Source organism: Choloepus didactylus, chromosome 4, assembly GCF_015220235.1.
Source record: "Choloepus didactylus isolate mChoDid1 chromosome 4, mChoDid1.pri, whole genome shotgun sequence".
Lineage (NCBI taxonomy): Eukaryota > Metazoa > Chordata > Mammalia > Pilosa > Megalonychidae > Choloepus > Choloepus didactylus.
In genome coordinates, this window is record NC_051310.1 from 8,328,604 (window position 1) to 8,353,608 (window position 25,005).

The following is a 25,005-nucleotide window of genomic DNA, read 5'->3' on the forward strand; positions in this document are numbered from 1 at the left end:
AAGTTACCACGATTAGGAATTAGAAGCAGGTGGCGTAATAATGGTGCTTTTTTCATTTCATTTATTAGCAAAAAGAGAGGGGAGCTTCATTTATTTTCATCAGCATCTCAGTAAAAGCATGGCAATTTGCAACACAAAAATCATTTCAAGTACCTCAGCCTTGTGCAAACCTCCTTTTCTTTTTTTGCTTTAAAAGCCTTTTAAAGTTCGTTCTCCGCACACCCCCACCCTGATTCTGAAAGGGTGTGTGTGTGTGTGTGTGTGTGTGTGTCTATGGAGTGGTGAGTGCTAGCGAGATCAGGCTATTTCTCCTCCTAAGCAGCTTTAAGTGTGCAGTTTAGAACCCAGGGTTGGAGGTGCGGGGCTTGGTTTAACACATCTTATTCCCTGCCCTCCTCGCCAGCGCCTCTCATCTCGTTTCAAACGTGCTTGACTCAAGTCTTGCAAAGATTCGATTCGGGTGTAACCTCTTCCCCAAATAAATAAAGTGCGCAGCATCCTTCGGCGCGCCCCCCTCCCCCAGCGCAGCGTGGTTGCCCTGTCAGACATCCGGGCTGATGCCCCGGGTCCCAGCACCCCACTGCCGGGCCGGGCACCCCACACGGCCCCTGGCTCTCTGCGTTTCCCTCCGGCCGCTCCTCGCGGACCGGGCGCGGCGCAGCAACCCTTGCGCGCCCTCTAGCGTCGCCATCTGGGATCGCCACGGGCCGGCCCGCCCGGCGCCGCCGCCAGCACCGCCAGCTCCGCGGAGAGGTGCGGGGTGCAGGGGTGCGGGGAGCGGGGGTGCCTCGGCGCGCGTCGTTTGCAAGAGTCCCCTCCTGTTCCGCGGCGTGGGGGGTGGGGCGGGGGTGGGCGGTTGTTTTGCAAACTGGGCAGCGCCTTCCGTGTCTGGGGCCGCTGGTGCTGCTCCCGCACCCGACGTTCCCTCTGCGCGGGGCGAGCGGGCGGGGGTGGCACAGGGGCCCGGCGGAGGTCGTGGGGCGCGGGGCCTGTTTTCCTTGGCTGTCCCCGGCTCAACGCGACCCTCCTCCTCCCGGGCGGCTCCCCATCTGTTTGTCCCCTGTCCCTCCGTCCAAGACTGGCCTCTACCGTCGCTGGACCGTTTCTCTTTCATTCAGAGCGGCGCATCCCCAGCCACCCTCTATTCTCTCAAATTTTCTCTTTCAATTTCTCAATTTCTCCTGCTTGCTTCTTTCCCCTCCACCTACATTCATCTTTTTCACTGTTTCTCTTTTCTTCCTTCCTTCCCTTTTTCTTTTTCCACGTTCTTGCCTCACTTTCTCTCTCAATTTCCGTTTTTCACCCTCCAACACTCCCCCCCCACTTTCCCCCTCTCCTCCTCTCCTCTCTCCTCTTTCTCTCCTCTCCCCCCACCCCGGGAATTTCACAAATAAATCATGAGCCTCCAATTTAAAACCTAATGCAAGCCGACTTCATCTCCATTCACCAGACTAAAATCAATCGCGGTGCAAACCTGAATTGGGCTTGGCCCCTGCTATGGGGTCGCAGCCTGGCTGCGGCCATAGAGGCCCAGGCTTCCCATCGGATGGGCCCTTAGGTGGAGGCAGGTGTACTTGGCAGGTGGAGGGGGGAGCTCAGGAGGGAATCCCAAGAGCCCGCTGGAGTGGAGAGGATCCTGGGCAGTTTCTCCAAGTTTAGATTTCCCAGGAAAACTGTGCTTCCTGCCTGGAGATCTGGCAGCCTCTGGACCAATCACACTTTTTTAAAAAAGATTCATCTGGTTTGGGTCACCACCAAACTTTAAAAAGTTTATTGGGCTTTGAGAAAAGTGTCAGTCTTTTAAATAATTGAAGGAATTCCTATCAAAACAATGAGTTAGGGCCATAATCGATGAATTTAGCAAAGAAAAGCATATATTATGCAAGGCTGTGGAGAGAGAAGGAGGAATGCAAGCAGAGCTTTGGGGGTATAAATTGGTACAACCTCTTTGGAGAGAAGTTTGGCAACCTGTATCGGGAGCTTTTAAAATATTCATACCTTTTGATCCAGTAATTCCACCTCTGGGAATCCGGCCCAAAGAAACAATCTGAAAAGTGGGGAAAGGTGTGTGCTCAGATGTAAATTGAACTGCCATTTATGAAAGAAGAATTGGAAACAACCTAACTTCTGACAAAAGTGGACTGTTTAAGTAAACCGTGGTCTCCCCCCACCTGAAAGTGATGTGCTGCCCTGGAAGGTCACATCTGTGAAGAGTACAGTGACCCGGGAAAGGCAGGTGATTGAATGTCAAGGCGAAAAGCCAGATTCAAGGCTGACTCTGCTGCGTGATCACAGTGACGCCAAACAAAGACGTTCCACACGGAAAACACCTTCTCAGTTTTTTCCTTTCTTCTGTGTGATGGAACTATGGGTGACCACCCCCACCTTTTCCTTGCACTTCTCTTTTGCCTTCTAAGTTTTGGGAAGGAGCATGAATTTACCCTTAGAATAGAATAAAACAGCTGCCTTTTTAAATTTCCTTTTAAAGGGGGTTGTTAAAGACACAAGGGCTCTGAGAAGAAAGGTAAAGGGGATTGAAAGGGAGGAGACCAAGTCCTAGGATGAATCGGGGACATGAAATAGAAGAAATCAAGAGGCAAGGATCGGTTTCTAAGGTGACGGAAGGGTGAGGGAAAGAGCGAGGGTTTTGGAGGAAAGCGGGCCTGGGTTTGAATCCTGCCTCCGCTCCCTGACTTGTGGCAGTGTTGGGCTCTGCCAGCTGCTTGCTGCTACCTTGGCAGTTAAACGTGGGGTTGGTTTCCTCCACCACTGACCCAGCACTGTGTGTCTGCAGCTTTGCGTCCTCTGTGGTCCTCGCCAGCTTTCTTCATGCTCACAAGACAGTGAGGAAGGCTGCATCCCTGCTCTTGGGAGAGAAAGCTGCTTCCTGATTGAGATTTTAACCGAAGTCAGACCCTCTGATGCCCAGAACCCTAACACTTCCTGCGGCAGCTGCAGCAGCTCTGGGCCAGCCTGGTTGCAGCTGGACAGGTGGTTTCCCAAAGCGTGCTCCGTGGAACACTGACTCAGAGATAGTCCAATAAGCTCGATGCTTGCAGTGAGCACCTGCTCCGAGCCAAGTCTGCGTGTTCCCCAAAGGCAGGGGCAGCCTCCCCTCATGGGACCCTCCGCACAGAAAGCTCTCGGCTCTCGACGTCACTGCTGAGCTCATTTGACTCGTCCTTCATTCAAGCCCGCTCCTTGGTAAAACTGGGAACTTGAGGGAGTTTATTTCATCTCCCTTTCAGAGCTTCCCTTCTCTCCCCAAGAACTCATTGCTCTCTCTCTCCTACCCTCTGACACCAACCAATAGAACTTTCTGCGTTGATGTGTGTGTTCTATAATCTGCACTGGCCCATGTCGAAGCCACTAGTTACATACGAGTGTTGAGCACTTGACATGTGGCTAGTGCCACCAAGGAACTGAATTTTTAAGTTTATTTAATTTTAACTAATTCAAAAGGAATAGCCACATGTGGCTAGGAGCTATAGTGTTGGACAGGGCCGCTCTATAAAAACTGCCCGCAGCTCTGCCTTCCCAGCTCAGCTCCATCCTTTACATCCAAGGCAATTAGCTTCTCGGGCCTCAATCCAAAGGCAACTTTGGCTGTGGGCTGGAACCGGTTTGCGCTGGCCTGTACCGGTTGTTTGGCTCACGAGAGCACGTGTGTGCACCTCTCCCCATCTGTGCAGTGACTTCACACGGGCAGCTTGAAATCCATTATGGTAGGAGTATTTACACTGTTGATATTGGCAAGTGCTACAAATCAGTGCTATTTTCCCTAGAGAGCCAGTTGTTGACGATTTACCAGCTCACCCACACGAGGGCCAGGAAGTGCTTGCCCCTGAGATGGAGCCCCCACTTCAGGGTTGCTCACGAGATGCCTCAGCTGCCCCACCCTTGTCCTGACTCTGCGGAGCAAATTCCCCCTGGCTGCCCCATGTCCGATGGCCACTCGTCTGGGGTCCCACTCTTGACTGCAGCTCCATTAGATTTAGGGTTCCTTGAGGCTGGGTGGTTTCCGAGGGGGTACGTGCTGAATCCCCAACGAGAAGGTGTAGTGAAAAGAACTTGGCTCTGGCAAAGCTATAACTGCAGCCCTGGGTTTGAATCTTGCTCTGGCTCTCATCAGCCGTGATCTTGAGTATAGACACTCTCTGAGTCAGCATCCTGTATTTTAGACTAATGTTCCTTTTCCTGTCCACCCCATGGGGATATCATAGGGGTCAGGTAAAACAGAGGAATACTTAGCAAAGCCATACAAATAAATTGCTTTTGAAAGGCCAAGGATATTTTGAACTCTCTTTGGCCCTTTGCAAACCTAGGTTTGGGCATCGGGGAGGGGGGCGTGTGGAAGAAGGCCAAAGAAGGGATCTATATTCTCCCCCAGAGTCAAATGAAACGGGACCAGCACAGCGGCCAGTGAAGAGGGAAATGGGTGTGCGCCTCTGTGGCTGGCTGGGCACTGGCCTTTAAGGAGAAGGCTGTCATTCCTTTTGTCTTCTGCTGGCTGCAGAGTTTTCTTTAGGTTTATGGAGAAAGAGGTCCTGATGGCAAAGGCCCAACTCTTGGAAGAGAAATTCTTTTCTTCTGACATTTAGAGAAGAAGCTCTCTTTTTAAAACCCACAAATATTTGCTGGTTACTTTTTCTCTTTTAGAAATGTTTTTCTCAAATTTGCAAGGCTGAAGTCTATCCCGGGCATTCTAGCTTCCGTGGCCTGTGAAAGTTGATTGCAAACCAGGACCACTCCAGAGGGGTTAATTGCATCTCAGCATTGGAAAGTGATTATCTAATTAAACTTTGAAATGGAATGGTAGGAACACTGGGTGACAGACTGTCTGTAGGAGGGTCCCCTGAGGTGCTCTCCATTTATGGCTAATCATCTTGTCTGCCCAGGCTCACGCCCCGCTCTCCGGAACTCTCGATTCACCCACAGATTTGTCAAACAGATCTCTCCCTCCGCATGGCGTGACCTACCTGAGCCTGTGCCTGGAGATCTTGGAAGACTTTTGTCACTTGTCTTCAGCTCCCCATTTTCTATTTAAACTCGAAAGGTTATTTCTATACTTAGAACCATGAAATCAAAGACTTTTGAAGGGTTGGGAAGGATTCTGGATTTTTATGAATACTGCTCAGAACCTTGGGGTTTGAGACCCAGGATGCACGCCATAAGCACCCAGGCATTAGCCCTCACATCTAAATTCGCTGACGTTTATTAAATCCTCCAGGTGCCCCCCTGCTCGACATGATGGAGATGTGAGTCTGGAAAGCTTCCTGCTCTGGAGCGGCCTGCAGGCTAGAGGGGGTCAGACTGGGCATGCTGTCGTTCGTAGATCTCTTTGTGACTTAGAAAACTAGCCCATCTGTTCTGCTTTCCTGCCTTGAAGTGCAGTTATCTTCATCGTTGCCATTTTATAGATGAAGAAGCTAAGGCTCCAACAGCTCAAATGGCTGAGTCACCCCGAACCAGGCTTCCAGCATTGCAACCCACATCTTTTTACCTGCTGCAGCCTGTGCTGGGGGGCCACGGAGACATCGAAGAAGGAAGGATTCATTTTGATGGGAGGAAAGGAGGAAAGTTTCATAGAGAAGGTGACATTCAAGAACAATTTTAATAGTCGATGGAGCTAGGACAGTAAGAGAGATGGCAGAGAGGCAAGTAGACATTAAGTTTGAGGTCTCGCAAGTTGGCGGGAGGGCCTCGAGGGCTTGCACTTCTTTTTTCATTTTTGAATGATTCATTTATTCAGCAATAAATATTTACTGAACACCTATCATGTGCCAGACCCTGGGGATATGGGGGGGTCAACAAAGCGGACAAGGCAGTTGCTTCCTCACCCTAGTGGAAGAGAAGCAGATTTTTTGAGCAAGAGGAGACATGCTCAGCTCGGGTTCAGGACAACCACTGTGGTGATGGTGGGGGACAGGGGCTGGCGGTGGCCCTGGTTAGAAGCTGGGAGAGCAGTAAAGAGATAGCAGAGAAAGGTTAGGGGAGAGAGAAGGAGGAGCTGGCCCGGGGCCACGGCAGTGGGGGATGGCGATGAGGGGACAGATTTGATAGTGGCTTCAACTGAAATCCCAGAATTTTCTCCGCATGCTCTTTTGCCTAGAATCAAAGCACTCTCGTTACTTAAATTCCCCTTTAGAATTGCCTTTGCGGAACAACACTTTAATATTTTGCCCTCAGCAAAGGTTACACAATGATATCAAAAGAGCCACCCAAGGGACATCACTGCATTTTTTTATAAAACGACTATTGGAATATCATTCATTTCACTGCTCAATGCCACTTATGCAAATGCCCCTGTGACAAATGCATCCTAGGGCGCTGGGCCAAGAAAAATTGGTTCTCCTGGCATATGGGCTGAATCCGAGCACAGACAATAAGAACTCGGTGGCCTGCCATCCTTCCCACCCGACTCCAGCTGTTGGGGAGCTCAAAGCAAAGTTTTGGGCTGAATTTCGGTGGCATTATCTGGGACATCGTACCCCCTCCCCCCTTGATGTAATTGCATTCTATTTTTGTCGAAAGCTGCCCTTTTGGAAATGGGGGTGGGGAGAAAAGGGAGCAATTAAGTCCATCAATAAATGATTTTAAATTGCTTCTGGCAGCATTAAACCGAGTTTGCATCCGTCTCCCGTTTCCTGAACTCTGTTCTGTGAGGTATACAGGTTCTGAGATAACTGCAGGTGTTGCAAGGGAGGGAAGCCATCACGGCTGGTGGTATTTCTCATCTCAAATTCATTTGAAAGTATGTGTTAGAAAAGGGCTCAACTCACCTGTAGAGCTGTTCTCACTGTTAACCGAGAGCAGCTGCACAGCTCACCAGTTAGGAACGCTGCTTCTGGAACCAGAATCCCCGGCTACAACCTGACCTGGGAAGTTACTTGATCTCTTTGTGACTCAGTTTCTTCATCTGTAAAATAGTTGCTAATTGTAGTATCTTCCTCAGAGGGTTAGAACAGTGCCTGGCACTTAGCCTTTGATAGATGGTAGTTTTCATTTTTAGGTGATAACCCACTTTTGGGAAAGGGTTTCCCACACCTGATAGCAATAGGAAGTCAAAGAGCAGATCATCAGATGTCGGAAGGGTGGTGTCTACAGCAGGTTGCCCACTTTGCCGCCTGCCGTCAAGCTGTGTGCTTTCTATTGGACAATTGCTGACCTTTGTTAGGCATTTTATCTCATAATTTTAACAGTTATTTGTGCAATTATTCAATGTTTACTTTTATTGAGTACATGGATCAAAATTGATCATTTCTTACAGCAGTTATTTCAGCCATGAGACTGTTTTTCTGCTGTCTACTTTAATTTAAACAGTATCTCATGAGTCTCCATTGGCACCTGAAAGAATGGTACAATTCAAATAACATTCCATGGTCAAAAGGGTTTAGGAAATGTTGGCTGAACTTGCATTTTAGTTGCGTGTGATCCTTTTAGCAAGACTATTACATGGGCTCATATATGGTGCAGCCAACTGGGACTTCAAAATATTACTATCCTTTACAATGTAAATTTGATCTATATGAGTCATGGGTCTTTATAACATGGGTGATAGTTTGTCCACCAACTCCAGTTTTAAAACATACACGCTTGTGTGTTTATCATTCATTCATTCAGTACACTCCTGTGTATGTATCATTCATTCATTCATTAAATAAATATGGGTTAGCATGGGTGCCACTGAGTTCTCCCTTCTGTATTCTAGAGCTACCCTGTCCAATGAGTAAGCCACAAGCCACGTGTGGCTATTGATCATTTAAAATGTGGATAATACGATGTGAGGCATGCTGTATGCATTAAAAACACTTCAGACGCCAAAGAATTAGTATAAAAAAGAATGTAAGCTATCTTTTAAATACTTTTAAAAATATTGCTGTTACATGTTGAAATAATATTTCGGATATGTTGGACTAAATAAAATTTATTATTGGAATTCATTTCACCCCCTTTTTACTTTTTAAAATGTGGCTACTGGAAAAAGTTAAATTGAGTATGGGGCTCACATTATATTTCTACTGGACCATGCTGGTCTAGAAAGTTCACAGATGTGTAATTGGTTAATGAAAACACAGTAAGCTGTAATTTTCCAGATCCTCTCAGAGCTGGAGCCTGGCATGGAGAGGACTCCCCAAAGGCCAGACGGAGAGCTCAGCCAAGGCTCTAGCTGTGCGGGGAGGCTCGAGGTCCTTATTGAAGTTGGGGCCAGTTGCCTGGAGCTGGAACCCACAGAATTGAGAGTGAGCACAAACTGATTGGAACCAAATGACAGTGTGGGGGTGTACAAGTCAGCTTTTGCCATATAACAAACAATCACAAGATCTCAGTGGCAATCTACAATGTGCACTTGGATCTCATGCACACCTCTGAGGTTGGCTGGGGTTCCATGGACCTAGTCTGGCCTTGGCTTGACCCAGCTTCCTCCACAGGACTGGGCTCAGTGCTGCCTTCGTTCTGGGGCCCCGGCTAAAGGGGCAGCGACTCCCTGAGAGAAGTTCCTCTCATGGGATGATACAGTTCCATGAGGCAAATCCCAGTTGTGCAAGCTCCGTTCACATCCCAGCTCATGGCATGCCTGCGAACATCCCATTGGCCAAAGCAAGTCATGGGACTGAGACCAAAGTCCAGCGAGGGGAAGTAGACTGTGACTGTGGAGAGGCCAAACCAGGTTGAAATGGCCCAGCCCTCCGTGGAAGGACAGGGACAAATATTCCTCCCCTGGAGGTGGGGGAGGCGGGGGGTGCTTATTTGTGGAACCCGAATCTCATCTGTCGGTGTGGTGGGGGCGTGCTTAGAGGTGAGGCAAGGCAGACCTGCTCTGAATGCTTGTTACAAAGGGAGAAGAAAACGCCTGGTCTGCGGGAAGGGTGACCATGTAATTTTAATTTGCCATCCAAACTGGGATACTTCTGAGGGTGACGGGAACCTATTTATAATTGCACTGGGACAGTGGGGATGAACTAGGCCTCTCTTGGGAAAAGCAGGAGGTGTGGCCACCCTAGCTGTAAACCAAATCCCCAACGCTGATGTGCTTTGTTTCACTGTCAGAGCATCTCTTCTTTCTCTTCCTATGGCCCTCCTCCTCCTTAAACAAATTGGAATGTTCTTCCAGGAGGCATATGGTCTCACGTTCAACTTGGGCCCAGCCATGCTCTCTGGCTTGCACACATTCAGATCATCTGCCCTGTCCCTCGGGCCCCGGGAGCGGGTGCTCCTGGTAAAACAGCAGCAGCTTGCTGATCCCAGTAAGATACTGCATGGGTGGACCGTAAAGTGGGCGTGGACAGGTGCAAGGCCTGGCAAGGGCAGTGATATCAGAACAGGCCATCACTTTGACGGGAAGGAGTCTGGGGAGAGCTCTGCAGGGCAAGAAGCCTTGAGGAGGATCTCGAAGGCCCAGGGGCATGCAGGGGAGAAGGGGCCGGGCAGCAGAGGGGGTGGAATCAGCCAGGCCACGAACAGCCTGGGCAGCTTGGGGGCTCTCACTCGTTTGCCAGCTGGAGCATAGGGTGTGGGACAGGAAGGGTGTGATGAAGGTTTCGGATGCCAGATTATGGTGTTTTCTCTTTATCCAGAGAGTGGCAGAGGAGATGACTAATGGTTCCTTTGCTTTATATTCGGGATCCTAGGTGGGGAGGGGCAGAGACTGGCTGGTTGTTCACCAAACAACCCGCCACCTCGGGCAATCCTACCTCCCGAAGGGGGCGTGTCAGATGGGCTGGCCTGAGAAGGTGAGGCCCCAAGGGCCTGGTGGGGCAGGCACTCTTCTATGAAGGGGAGAATAGAAAGACCTGAGGGGCGGGGCTAGAGGATTGGGAATCCCAGCGGGAAATCTCTAGAGGGGGATCCAGACTCCTCAGGAGCCAGAGGGAGCAGGTGCTACAGGAGTGGGTGGGGCCCCAAGGTTAGGACTCCAGGCCCGGAATGCAAGAAGGTGTTGGGGTTGACTCTGCTGCTGCTGGGTGATGAGGGTGCAGTGGACTTCCCTGACAATACAGGGTTGAAATTGAGAGAAGCTCTATGGAGGCAGCGCTTGTCATTCATTCATTCACTCATTCATTCATTCATTCAACACACATTTCCTCTAGCCCTGCGCCAGGGGTGACGATGACCACGGCAGGGTCTTTGGCCTCTGAGGCGCTCCCAGGGCACAGTGGAAGGCACATGGGTCAGCACGTCTGTGTTAAAGCAAGGCTGCTCCGCGCTCTGACGGTGGGCAGGGTTGGAGCAGCGGTGGTCCAGGTGACATCCTTCTGGAACCCCAAGGCAGGGTGGTTCTGATCGCAGTGGCAGCCTGGAAGTGAACGCGTCCCTCACCCCAGAGCGAGTCCGAGGAGACTGAGCCGCTCCAGTGCTAGCCTGGTGCCCCAGGGAAGGCCTCCTTTGTCCCTCCTCCCTGGGGAAGGACGAGTCACGGCCGGGCCTCTTTGTGCTCAGGGGCCAGCAGTCTGTTGGCGGATGTTAAATGCACCCACTCGCTTCAGCAGCCCCTGCTTGGGTGCCCGCTGGTAGCTGGGGGAGTCTTAGACACACACATGTGCCCCACAGCCCATGGGGTCTGGCAGGTGCAATTAGCCTCTGGGCGCCTCCGAATGAGATGCAGGTGGCTAATTGTCCGTGCCAGGAGGCAACAGTGGGCACAGTTAGTCATGTGCGTCTCCTTCCCCACTCGGGGCTAACGGTGGGTGGGGATCCTAGGGGGGAGGGAGAGAACCCGATGGGGCTCATCTCCCTCGGCCCTGGAGGGTGCCGGGCAGCCTGGGGTGGGCTTGCTTGTCCTTTGGGCCTGGGGAGAGCTGTGGGGGTGGGGAAGGGTGGCAGCTCTTCGCAGGATCGCCCCACCCCCCAAACTGGAGTCTGGCCTCCAACTCTATTAATGAAACCAGCCCCTCACCTCTGTGTACTTTATTAGGGATTTCAAAGCCCCGTTGCATACATTATTGCCCTTAGCCACATGCCTGGGAGGCGGGTGTGATTATTACATCCTGTTTTACCAACGAGGAAATGTGGGTTCACCGAGGTCCTGGCCTTGCCCAAGGGTGCCCACCTGGCAATCTGCAGGACGGAGACGAGCACCCGGGCCTGCCGGGCTCCCTGCTGCACTGTTCTTTTGACTCCATCTTGCTGCCTGAATCCCCCTCTTCCAACTTTCTTCATGGGGCAGAGGGGCGGCCCCCCGGGGGCCACACACTGGCTTAGGGCAGAGCGGGCCTGGGAAATGCCCGATGTAGGATTTTCTTCAGGGAACAAGAATTGGAGACCTTTCCCTGTCCAAGCACTGTGCCAGGTGCCATGGGACATCGAAGAGGGACGGGCACAGTCCCTGCTTCCAAGGGATTTACAGTCCAGTAGAGGGAACAGGATGTGCACATACACCCTCCATGCGTGGGCGAGCGTGGTGACTGCTCTAAGTGTTCCCCAAGCAGTCCAGTCTCGTGCTGTGTGACATTGGTTGCCCCGTTGCCTCTCTGGGCCTCAGTTTCCCAAGCCGTTAAAGTAGGATGTTGAGCCTCAGTGATGTCTCAGGCTCTCGCCAATTCTTCTAACTGATTTCCAACAGAGCTGTGAAATTCAAGGAGGAAGAGCTTATTTCTGATTGGGAAAGGGAAACTGGGGTACGGTTGCACCAAGAAGCAGTATTTGAATTGGGTTGGACAGGAGGATTTTACTAGGGGGGAGGGCAGAATGGGCTCTGCTCAAACTTGCTTTGTTTTGTGAGTGGCAGAGACCCAACTCTAACAGAACAACAGGAAAGATGTTGTCTGGTGTATTACAGGACCCGGCCTCCAAAGACGGCCTCCCGATGCAGCATCCTTCTCGGTAGTTGTGCCATCGAGTGGGTTCCTCCCCTTGAATCTGGGTTGACCCTGGGACTGACTTATAACCAACAGAAGCGAGGGAAATGATACTCTCTGGCTTCTGAGGCAGAAGAAGCGTTACGGACTCCACCTTGCTCTCTTAGCATGCTCACCCTGGGGAAAGCCAGACACTATGGAAGTAGCCTTGCTCTCCCGAGCCCTGCATGCCAGGAGGAAGTCCAGGCTAGCTGTGTGGAGAGGCTGGATGGCGGGAGATCCCTGGTCAGCCCCCTGCTGTTCCTAAGGTGCTAACTTGCCAACAGGCATGACAGTGAAGACGCTGTCTTGCACACCCAGCTTGGCCAAGCTTTCAAGTGACTCCAGCCCCGATTGACATCTGAATACAGAGACATAAAAGACCCCAAGGGAGAACTACCTAGCTGAGCCCATCAACCCAAGAGATCGTAAATTATTGTTTTAAGCCACTAAATTTTGAGATGGTTTGCTATGCAGCAATGTATAACTAGAATGTACTTATAATGCAAAAGTCCAGAGAAAGATAGCAAGCCTTTGTTTCCTCTTATTTTTTAAACAAAGTTAACAGTTCAGTAAATAATTCTTGTCTTGCCCAATAAATCATGAGTCTCAGGTGAGAGAAAGCCGTAGTGAGAAGCCAAGGACAGCCATAAACACTGTCTACCTGGAAGAGGTGTCCAACAGCATGGGTGGAAGCCTGGAGATGGCTTCAAAGCTGAGCAGAGAAGGACGAGGTGTAGCTCCCAGAACCCCAATCCTGTACAGAGTGAGAAAAGGAGCCCCGAGGTTTCTGGTCAGTAGGCAGAAGGGAGTGTCCTCAGATGCTTCATCCTGTGTTTCCTGGGGTCGTGCATTTCTGTACTTGAGCAGAGTTTAAGTCATCTGAGGAGTCCATGAAATCAAGGCCTCGGCTTGAAATAGGTGGAAAGAGACTTTCTCAAAGACCGAAGCACATGCTGCTGAGGCAAGGCGAAGCATCTTTGCTGGAAGGAGGAGGCTTTCCTCTGAACTTTCAGAGGGATCTGAGACCCTGCCCACAAGGCACCTATGTAGGATGATCAATTTTACTTAAGGGGATATTGTTTTCTCCCTAGCAATTACTCTCAAAAGGCCCTGGGCATATCTTTTAAAAAAAGGTGGGGAGGGGACTTTTAAATCAAAGACACAGGTCCAAACACAGGGCAATTTCAAAAATACAAGCAGTTAAATGTTGGAAGTGAGAAAACCTGCACCCTTTCCAATGTGAAAGCAACTCAGGTCTTGAGCTTCTAATTCTTCAAATCTGGTGTGCAGTCTGAATGGCATTCAGTCATTCATCCAGACGATGACTCATCCATTCATCCACCCATCCATCCATCCACCCATCCGCCCACTGCTCCAACCACTTAGTCATCTAGCCAACTGATCAGACCCATACCAGCCCCAGCCAGAGAAAAGCTCTGATGCCTGCTAAAGGCCTAGAGAAATTCTCAGATCAGGGAAATGGTTAAAATAAATCAAAATAAATTGGAGTTGGCTCTGGTGCTTATTCTTAATGACACACAGGAAATTATAAACCAGCCATGCTACATAAGTGACCACTGAGGATTTTTCACTCTTAGTCAGTTTGAGATGTACCGAATCCAATATCATATCAGTGATTTGATTTGTTAATAATCAAATTGCAAATACCTTTTCATTTGGCTTCAAAAAGCAAACAGCCATTCAGAATAATTTTTATGGGTCTTGGAATGCAATATGAACTTAAAATATTGTGTTTGCAAGTCCTATTGGCATGACCGTATTATAATTTATATTGGCCTATTTTGATGTACAGTGGCATAATGAAACTTTAAAAAATATATTCTGCAAAGCCGCATCTAAGCCTGAACTGGCAGCATAGATTAATGTAAGAACATCATGGGGATTCTTTGCATATTTTCTTATGGAGATTTCTAGAGAATGACTGCTTTACTCACCAAAACTTAACTTAAGCAGGGTATGCAAAGACTTTCAGAGTTTTGCCTCTTGTCACCTTTTCTGAATCACAGTCTGCCACACACCCTCCACCCCTGCCCTAGCGACCATTTTCTGATCATATCGTGTATGTACATGTCTGTATTGTTTTCTATTTCATCTCTCTGTAATGCCCTTCCTCTCTTCTCTGCCTGGAGAACTTTTTTAGACAGTCTTTGGCATCTGATTAAAATGCCATCCCTGCTGGAAACCTCCTCAGACTCCCCCAGAACAGTTAGTACTTCGATTCTTCTACAGCACTTTAAAGGGGACTCTATTTCAGCACTTGTCATAGTATCTCATTTTATTTGTTACATACACCAGATTTTGAGTTCCTTGACAGCTTGGCCATGATATGTTCAACTGAAGTCCTGGTGCCTACCACATTGCTTAGTGCATGGTATATACACAATAAATGTTTGTGCAATGGTTTGATGGATGGATGGTTGGGTGGATGGATGGGTAGATCGACAGAAGGAAGGAAGGAAGGAAGGATGGAAGGATGCTGTTAGCATTTGAAACATGTCCCCCAAAAAAGGCATGGTCAGGTTCTGAGTCCTGAGGGTGTGAATCCGTTTGTAAAGAGGACCTTGGAGGATATTATTAGTTAAGGTGTGCCAAAATTGAATAAGGGTGGGCCTTAATCAGATACAGCTGAAGTCCTTATAAGCAGAAGGAAATTGGGTAGAGAAAGAGAAGCCTTGGGGAGCAGCCAGAAGCTGGAAGTCAACAGAACCAGAAGAGAAAGGAGAAGATGCTGCCATGTACATTGCCATGTGATGGAAAAGCCAAGGAACCCCAAAGGTTGCCGGCCAGTCAGATGATACTGACCCTGGGAGGAAGTAAGCCTTATAGCCTCTGAAACTGTAAGCCAATCAATTCCTGTTGTTAAGTCAATGCATTGTTTTGTATTTGTTTTAGCATCTAGGAAACAAAACAGATGAATAAATGGATGAACAGATGGATGGATGAGTGAATTGATGGGTGGATGGATTGGAGTGGGTTGGTTGATGGATGGATGAAAGGAACAGATCCCCTTGGAGAAGACGGCTTTCGCAGATGTTGGAAGCATTCAAACACAGGTGATAGAGTGGCTTCAGAACCTAGATAGGTTGTTGAAAAAAACTTATCTGTTAGGTTTCTTCCAAGCAGAGAGTCCCCAATTCCATTACATTCCTGTAGGGTCATACCTCAGCATCAATACCGAAATGAACTGAGCCTTACTTTACCTTTAGAGCCTTAGAAAAGAAAGATTTTTTTCTTTTCTGGTAGAGAGATGTGTGAGATTCTTAATTATAGCTGAATGGGAAAGAAAGGAGGGAATAGTATTTAATGAGCGCCTACTGTATGCCAGGCATTGTGCTAAGCATTTTTCAATCATGTTCTCTTTTAATCTTCTGATAATCCTATGAGGAACTATTCTCCTGTTTTATAAACAAGGAAGTGAGGCTCACAGAGGTTAAATAAGTGATTAAGCAGAAACTTGAACTGAGGTCTTTCTTGCCCAAAAGTCCAGGTCCTGTCACCACCACATGGCAGTGTGGTCATAGTATGGCTTCCAATTATGGAAGTAACTGCAAATAAAGAGAACTGTTTAGAATGTCAGCTTCAGGAATATTGCATGGAGAACCACGAAGATGCTCAATAATTGTTTCAGGGATTCATTTGGTCTACAGAAAACATAAAGCTGGTCACACGGCACCCTGATGCTTCTCCCGATTTTATTATAGTATTTTGGGGGAGGATGTTGAGCCTCATTCAGTTTTCTCATTGATGCAGAGAGGCTCAGATTAGGCAATGTGGTACTGGGAAAACTCCCTGGATGAGGAATACAGGAGTCTGAATTCCCATCCCGGCTCCCACAGGCATTAGCTGCAAGTTGAACTCAAGTAGTTTGCCTGGGACCCCTGCACTAGTAAGCAAAATGTTTAAATCCCATTCCATACCACTTCCTTCCCCAGACAGCCATCTGTTCAATTTGCTGTGCATCTTTCGGGTCCTTTTCTTCTATGCATTTATAAACATATACCTACAAGTGGAAAGTTTAGGATTTTAAAAACATAAATGGGATCAGTTGAATGTATGATTCAGTGACTTGTTTTTTGTATATATTTTGAAAATCTGCTCTGTTCAGCAATTCAGGTTTGCTTCGTTCTTTTTAACTGCTACATACTATTCCAATAGTATGAGGGGCCATAACTTGCCCTACTGTGTTGATGGACATGTGGGTTGTTTAAGGGCTACTATGAACATCGTTATATATGTTTTTGTGCGTATGGGTACGTATTTCTCTAGGATAGAGTCCTAGGAGTGGAACTCTTTAGTCAAAGGCTAAGTGTGTAATATTTTTTGATAGATGCTTCCATGGTGATCTTCTGGCAGTCTTACCGTTACCACTCCATAACCAATAACAGATAAGAGTGCCTTTTCCCTCTACACTCAACAACACTAAATACATTTTTAAAGTCCTTTGGGTGAAAAATGACATCTCAACATTTCCATTATCTATATACTAGTGACGTGCATCATTCACATATTTATTGGCCTTTTATTATTTCCTCTGTGAATAGCCTATATGTATATTTTAAACCAACTTTTCTGTTGGGTTATCATCCTTATTTTGTAGGAATTTTTAATATATCCATTTATTTGACCAATATTACTTGAGCAGCCACTATGGGTCAAGGACTGTTTTACTTATTGGGCTTAGAGTCCTAAATAAAAGAGACAAAGTCCTTGCCTTCAAGGAGCTTACATTTTGGGTCTGGGCACAGGATGGGGAGGAGTTGATATTTTTAACAAAGAGTGGTCATTTGAACAGGGCCCTAGGGAAGAACATCCCAGAAATAGGAACAGCAAGTGCCAAGTCCCCGAGGTGGAAGTGTGCTTGAACTGTCTGAGGAACAGCTGGGAGATCAGTGTGGCTGGAACAGAGGGAGGAAGGGAGAGTAGGAGGAGATGAGGATCAGAGGGGATCCCACAAGTAAGCCACCATAGGCCATCTATCAACTCACTGTCTATTTTAAATCTTTTACTTGGTATATTATTTGTATTCTAATTTATTTATATTGTATTTTAATCTTTCAGAATTCTAAGATTTTTTTTTTTTTTTTGGTATCAAATCTGTTCATCTTTTCCTTTATGCAATAACACAGGGATTGCAAATTGACACTGGTAGACAGAATTTGGCTCACAGGAATTTTTTGATTAATCAGCCCGGTGATTGAAAACTTTAAATGTGGGATGCTCTTGGGTGGGTCATGCATTCCTTTTATGTACCCAGTCCCCACCACTCAGTATTGATTTCATCTCTGATGGATTTATAACATTATATAAACTGCTGGATCCCTGCAGGATTTGAGTTTGAGATCTGCTTTACAGCTTCCAGATTTTGTACCTTGCTCAGGGAGGTTTTGCCCATTTGCAATTCTAAAAATGTTCTCCTTTGTTTTGTTTGTATGCTTTTTATAGTTTAGATATTTACCCCTAGCTATTTGATTCACCTACAATCTATTATTGTGTATGGTGTAAGGTAGCTAAAACAAATATCATACAATGGATTGGCTTAAACAGGGTTGTTTGTTTGTTTCTTTAATTTTATTTTATTTTTTTAAATTTTATTGAGATAGTTCACATACCATACAATCATCCAAAGATCCAAAGTGCACAATCAATTGCCAATGGTACCATCATACAACTATGCATCCATCACCACAATTAATTTTTTTTCAATTATTAGAACATTTTCATTACTCCAGAAAAGAAATAAAGACCAAAAAGAAAACTTGAATCCTCCCATACCTCTAATCACCACCCCCTCCATTACTGACTCACAGTATTGCTATAGTACATTTGTTATTGTCGATGAAAGAAAGTTAAAATACTACTAACTGTAGTACATAGTTTGTAATAGGTATATTGCATTGATTGTATTTTTCCCCAATACCAGCCCATTTTAACACTTTTCAAGGCTGACATTCATTTGTTCTTCCCCATGTAAAAACATATTTGTATGTTTTATCACAATTGTTGAGCACTCTAGGTTTCGTTGGGTTATACAGTCCCAGTCTTCATCTTTCCTCATGCTCTTAACCTTCCTCTTTCAACCATACTCAAAGTCATCTTTGTTCAGTGTACTTACATTGTTGTGCTACCATCACCCAAAATTGTGTCCAAACCTCTCACTCCTGTCTTTTCCTTTCTGTCTGTAGTGCTCCCTTTAGTATTTCCTGTAGCACAGGTATCTTGTTCACAAACTCTCTCATTGTCTGTTTGTCAGAGAATATTTTAAGCTCTCCCTCATATTTGAAGGACAGTTTTGCTAGATATAGGATTCTTGGTTGGCAGTTTTTCTCTTTCAGTATCTTAAGTATATCACACCACTTCCTTCTTGCCTCCATGGTTTCTACTGAGAAATCCACAAATAGTCTTATCAAGCTTCCTTTGTATGTGATGGATCATTTTTCCCTTGCTGCTTTCTTTATCTTTGATGTTTGATAATCTGATTACAAAGTGTCTTGGCATAGGCCTATTCAGATCTCTTCTGTTTGGGGTATGCTGTGCTTCTCGGATCTGTAATTTTATGTCTTCCATAAGAGATGGGAAATTTTCATTGATTATTTCCTCTATTATTGCTTTTGCCCCTTTTCCCTTCTCTTCTCCTTCTGGGACACCCATGACATGTACATTTCTGCACTTCGTGTTGTCATTCAATTCCCTGAGACAATGGTTATATTTTTCCATTCTTTTCCCTATCTGTTCTTTTGTGTGTAGGATCAGGTGTCTGGTTCTCCAGTTCTTGGGTGTTTTCTTCTGCCTCTTGAGATGTACTGTTCTATGTCTCCATTGTGTTTTTCATCTCTTGTGTTTTGCCTTTCATTTCCATAGATTCTGCCTGTTGTTTTTTCAAACTTTCAATTTCTACCTGATGTTCACCCAGTGTTTTCTTTATATCCTTCATTCCTTTTGTCATATCTTCCCTGAATTCATTGATTTGGTTTTTGAATTGATTTAGCATATTTCTTTGAAAATCTTTAATTGATTGTTTCATTAAAGTGAAACAATATCTCAACTGTATCTTAATTGAGGTGTAAGTTTTTTCCTTTGATTGGGCCATATCTTTGTTTTTCCTAGTGTACTTTGTAGTTTTCTGTTGTCTAGGCATCTGGTTTCCTTGGTTACCCCAATCAGATTTTCCCAGACCAGAACAGGTTCAGGTTATATTCAGTTTTGAGTTTCCCTGAGGGTGTATCTTAGAAGAATGACAGACTTTCCTGTGAGGCCTCTAGCTGCTGTGCTTTTCCTAACCTGCCCAGGAGGTGGTGCCTGTCAGCCTGTTGCTCCTGACTGGTGTAAGGAGGTGTGGCCCCTTTAGTTTCTGTTTTGGCTGTTTTCCCCCAGGCTCTGGGGTCTGAGTTCTGAAGGGAAGGCAGGCACTAGTGGGGCCCCACCTGTTCCTCTTAGGGATGATACACCCCCTAGGGAGTTATCTTCTGCCTTTGAATTGCTCCTTTGTCTCTCTGATTCTGTTATCTCCACCCCTGTCTCCATGAGAGTGCTGCAAACTGAAAATGGCTGAGGCTCTCTCCACTGAGCCACTCAGGTTGAGAGAGAGAAAAAGGGAAAGAAAGCCTCCTTTCAGAGCCCGTCCACAGCCCCCTACTTTTGCCCATCAGTCAGACAGAGCACCTGGTCTTTCTGACTCTTTAATGTCAGTCGTCTCTAAAAGCCTCTGTCTGCTTGTTAGGGGTTTGTCTGTGTTTGTAGCTTGTATTCAGCAGTCCACATTTGTTAATTAAAACCCCAGTTGGAGCTGGGCTGAGCTATATTCGCTTGCTCCAGGAATGCTGCTTTCTCCTACAGCAAGGTCTTATAGCTCAGCCTGCCATGGGGGGAGGGAGCTCCCGGTGCAGTTCTGCAGTTTTTGCTTACAGATTTTATGCTGTGATCTCAGCCATTTCATCCAATTCAGGGTGGTGTACGATGTGTGGACAGTCACAATTGTCCCCCAACAGTTGTTCCAGGTTATTTACTAGTCATTCCTGGTTGTTTATTAGTTGCTCCAGGGAACTAACTAAATCCTACTCCTCTCTATGCCGCCTTCTTGCCCCTCCTCCCTTAAACAGGGTTTTGAGGCTGAGGAGTCCAAGCTCAAGACATCAGCAAGGTGATGCTTTCTCCCCAAAGATTGTGGTGTTTTGGGGTTGGCTGCTGGCAATCCTTGGTCCTTGGCTTTTCTGTTACAAGGTAATGCACATGACAATTTCTTTTCTTTTCTCCTCTGGGTTCTATTGACTTCCAGCTTCTGACTGTTTCCTGTGGTTTCTCTCCAGCTGACAGTCACTCTGCTTATAAAGGAATCTAGTAAACCAGATTAAAACCCGACCTGATTCAGTGGGGCCACACCTTAACTGAATGTAACATATTGAAGAGATCTTATTTACAGTCGATCCACACCCACCTGTATGTAGACCAAAATGAAGAACATGTCCAAACCGGGGTACATAATTTAATCCACCAGAGGTGAGATTCTAAAATTGTTTCTAAATGGAGAGCAAATTATCCCCAAGTTTTTTTATCAAATAATTCATACCTTCCATTGGTTTAAGATGCCATCTTTATCACAAACTAAACTGTCATGTATACAATGATTTCCTTTTGTACTCTCTATCCTATTTCATTCATCTTTTTGTCCACATCTGAATTGATATTATATTGCTTTGGCTACTATAACATTTTAAGATATTTGATATTTTTTGTTTTTCTTAGAGTCTCTTTTGTATTTCCTCTTACAAGACCATTCCAAAATGGTCTTGGAAATTAGCTTACCAATTCTATAAAATTTTTATTAGAAATACATCAAATTTAAAGGTTAACTTGAAGAGTATTGCAATTTTTATAGCATTGAGTTTACTCATTGTACGTGTCAAGTTTTTTTTTCAGGTCTTCTTATATCCTCGAGAAAAGTTTACAGTTTTTGTTTTTTACAAAAAGGGTATTGTATTTTTTGTAAAGTTTATTTCTAGATATTTGTTTATTGTTTGGTTTTGGTGAATAGGACTTTGAAATTATATTTTATAATTGGTGATTGTTACTGTAGGTAAGATATATATATGTAAGTATATATACATATAATATCCAGCCTCTTATTAAAATCCCTTATTATAAATTATATTATTATATTATTAGATATATTATTACATCTAGCATTTTTTTCAATAAGAAAACTGAACAAAATTGAAATTTTATTTTATTTCTAATATTTATCATTTTATTCATTTTCTCACCTAAGTGATTTGGCTAGGACATCCAGCAAAATATTTAATAGTAAAGATGAAAGCAGGTGTCCTTTTCTTGTTCTTGTTCCTGACTTTAATGGGAATGCTTCTAACAATTCATCACTGGTAATTATGTTGTGGAGATTTCTAGTAATTATAGTGTACTAGTTAGTGCACAGGCTAAATGGTACAACAAAGATTCCAAAACACCATGGCTTAAATAAGATAGAAGCTAAGTTCTCTCTTACATAAGAGTACACTGTGGGAGTCCAGGGTAAGGAGTCCAGGGCTGGCTCTACCATTCTCTTCAGGTAGTTTCTAAACTTGCTCCAGTCATTGCCAATTTACAGCCAGCTGGAAGTGGGGAAGTGGCAGTCTAGGGGAGGCAGTTTCTCCTTTAAAGTGATGACCTGGAAGTTATGTCTATTACTGCCTCTCACCTGATCACACCTAACTGCAAGGGAGCCTGGGAAATGTAGTCTTCAACTCAGTGACCATATACCCAGTATGCTGATTTGGATATGATATACCACCACCCCCCCCAGCCCTATTCTTTAATGCAATCTTGTGTGGGCAGATTTATTAGTCTTTTGATTAGGGTAGAAACTTTCAATTGAGTGTTCCATACTTCACCCAACTGTAGGTGATACATTTGATTAGATTATTTTCATGGAGGTGTGGCCCCATGCATTCAAGCTGGGGCTTGATTAGTTCACTGGAGTATTTAAGACAGAAGCTAAGAGCTGACCCAGACCCAGATGCTTGCTGACACGTGGAGATGCTTGGAGATGGAGACAGAGGGACATTTGGAGATGTTAAGCTAAGAGATGAAGCCAAGAGTTTGCCCTGGAGGAGCTAAGAGAGATCCAGAGCCATTTTGGAGATAGCCAATTTGAAACTTAACCTGGGAGCAAAGGACTAGCAGATGCCTGCCAAGTGCCTTGTCAGCTGACAGAGGTGTTCCAGACACCATCAGCTGTTCTTCAGTGAAGGTATCCGCTTGTTGATGCCTTAGTTTGGACACTTTCATGACCTCAGAACTGTAAATTTGTAATCAAATAAACCCCCTTCATAAAAGTCAATCCATTTCTGATATTTTGCATAATGGCAGCATTAGCAAACTGGAACAGACTACATTCAATTAAGTTGCTTCTATGTTCATAAGTCACATTGACCTATAGTTGGTTTTTTTTTTTTTTAATATGTGTATGCTATTCTTGTTTTTACTATCAAGGTTATGCCAACTTGAAAGGATGAACTGGGAAACTTTCTGTCTTTTTCCATGCTCTACAGCAGTTTCATGAAACTGTTCCCTGAAGGTTTGGGAGAATTTGTTCTTAAAACCATCTGGCATGGTGATGTTATTATTATTATTTTTTTAAGGATGATCTTCAGCTATTGTGGCAGAGACTGTTAATTTTTTCACAATATCTGTTTTCTCCTTTTTTTCTAAGATAAGAGAACTCTTGCTTTATAGCTGGATGCAAACGTCTGGAATGAGACAACTTTCCTTACCTTTTCTTGTGGCTAGATGTGGCCAAGTTTCAAATTTCAGTTTGTGAAAGCTTTCTAAATTCAGGTCATGAAGGTAAGTGATGTCCACGTGCAACTTTTGGCACATATCTTTAAAGGTGGTAGTGTTCCCCTTCTGCCATCCGTTTGGCCACCTTGAAGAGGGACCTGGAGGTGAGCCAGCTGTCCTGTGCAAAGCAGCAAGTTGGGATGGCAGATCAAGAAAAAACCCTGGATCCTTAGTACTGTGGAGCTGCCATAGCAGCTCTGGGCAGTTATGAGAGTGAAAAGTTGACTCTTTTTCATTTAAACTTCTTCTACAGTTTCAATCATGTCCCCCACAAAGACATATTCAAGTCCTTATCCCTGGTCTTGTGGATGTGAACCCATTTGTAAATAATATCTTTGAAGATATTATTAGTTAAAGTGGGGACAAACTGAATCAGGGTGTGCCTTGTTCCAATATGACTGAAGTTCTTACAAGCAGAAGAAATCTAGACAGAGGTACAGACAACTGAGCAGGAGCAGAGGAAGACAGATGGCCATGTGGCAAAGACAGAGGTTGACTTACGGGGGTCTGGCAAGCCACCCCAAGAATTCTACAGACTTCACAGGGAATGTGGCCCTGCTGACACCTTGATTTTGGGCTTCTAGTCTCCAAAACTGTGACTTGTTTACGCAAACCAGTTTGTGGATATTTGTGATAGCCATCCTGGCAAACCAAGCCAGCCACTTATTTATTTACCTTTTAATTTGAAAGCAGTCACTGTTTATTAACTGACAAGATTATAAAAGCAATCATAGTAGACACCTTAGTTCATCCTTCTAATAATCCTATTGATCTGGTCTTCCCTGTTGCCAGCATCTCCCCCTTCTACAAAATGGGTGGTCTTTATCTTCATCCTCCCTCTGGGAGAAGATAATTTGAAGATAATCCCCCCTCAGGAAGTTGTTTGCTTCTTTGAAGCATTTCCCAGCGGTATAGATTTCATGAATCAGGTCCTCCATGCAGATGATGCCATATTTACCAAGAGATCGTGCAATCCAAGAGTTATCTGTCAAGGCAATCCGCTTCTTATTGATTTTGCCATAACCACGCTTACAGATCAGTTCATTCACTGACTTCAGGTTCGGGTACCCCCATGCAATATATGGTTCCACAGTTCTCAGCATATTAGTTGAGGCCTTGTTGAGCTTAACAAAGTTGCCATTGAAGATTTGGTGAAGGAGAAGAAGTTGGAACACTTTTCAGACCTTTGGCTCACACCATTGATACCTCTGATCCTGATGACAAATGCCAATTTGGGTCCCGCAGGTACATAGAAGTTGCCAGCTTTTCTTGCCATTCTAGCCATTCGAATCTCAGTTCTGTACATTAGCCTACATTCCTTGTGATAGTGCTTTGCTTTTTCATACATAAACTTCCTCTTTGCCTTTCGAAGCATCTTCTGGGCAAACTTCTTTCTCAAGAGCTTGATCTTCAGTTCGGCAAAATTCCTTCACTTTTTTTCTTAAGGGTTTCTGGCACAGCCGGAAACTTCTTCTTCTCTTCAACACCCTCCATGGTTCCAGCCGGAAAAGAGGGACAAGCACTTATTTTGAGGGTCTCTTGCTATGGCTGACAAACCTACACCTAATTAATATGAGCCATATTTTCAATAATTTCCATGACTATTGGTTTACGATTCTCTGTTCCTTTTTTAGACAATATATATTTTTTTGTAGAAAATTACCCAGTTCCCCTAGATTTTCAAATTTATTAGTTGACAATTGTAGAAGTATTCTACAATTTAAAAATCACCCCTGTCTCTTGTATAGACTCTTTCTCATTTCTATTATGTATTTGTTCTCCTGCCACCTCTTTCTCATGAGTATCTCCCTTGCCTCTTTTGCAAGCATGCCAGGTGTCCCCTACCTCCAGGTGTTTAGGCTTGCTGGTGTCTGTACCTAGACTACCTTTCTCCTCAGTATCTCCATAGTATCATCTCTTACCTCCTTTAGGTCTTGCCCCAAATGTGTGTTCTCAGTGAGGGGTTCCCTGAGCATCCTATTAATAATCCCAAACTATCCCCAGCCTAGTGCTCCATAGCTCTTGGCATGCCTTGTTCTATGAACTCACCACCATCAGATATATTTAGATTTTACTTATTTATGTGATATCTCCATAACTCTGTCAGCATGTAGACTCCATGAGAGCAGTGATATTTGCATGTTTTCTTCACTTTTCTTTTCCCAGTGAAGATGTGGCTTGAAGATGGCCCTTGGCACATAGTGGATGCTCCGGAAATTTTCAGTGAACCAGTAATGAGCCCTGCTTGCCAAAAGTATGTCTATGTTATTGGTCTTTTTAAGTACAAACTTTTGTTCTAACTGGTTGCCTGCCT

At 45.3% G+C, this 25,005-nt stretch overlaps 1 long non-coding RNA gene across 1 annotated transcript; it reads left to right on the plus strand.

The window, feature by feature from the left end:
• The first annotated feature begins 702 nt into the window (after positions 1-702).
• LOC119533150 lies at positions 703-20,346 on the plus strand. Its single transcript, XR_005216597.1, has 3 exons — positions 703-753; positions 19,958-20,078; positions 20,165-20,346. It is a non-coding gene; the product is annotated as an uncharacterized LOC119533150 (long non-coding RNA).
• The last annotated feature ends 4,659 nt before the right edge of the window (positions 20,347-25,005 follow it).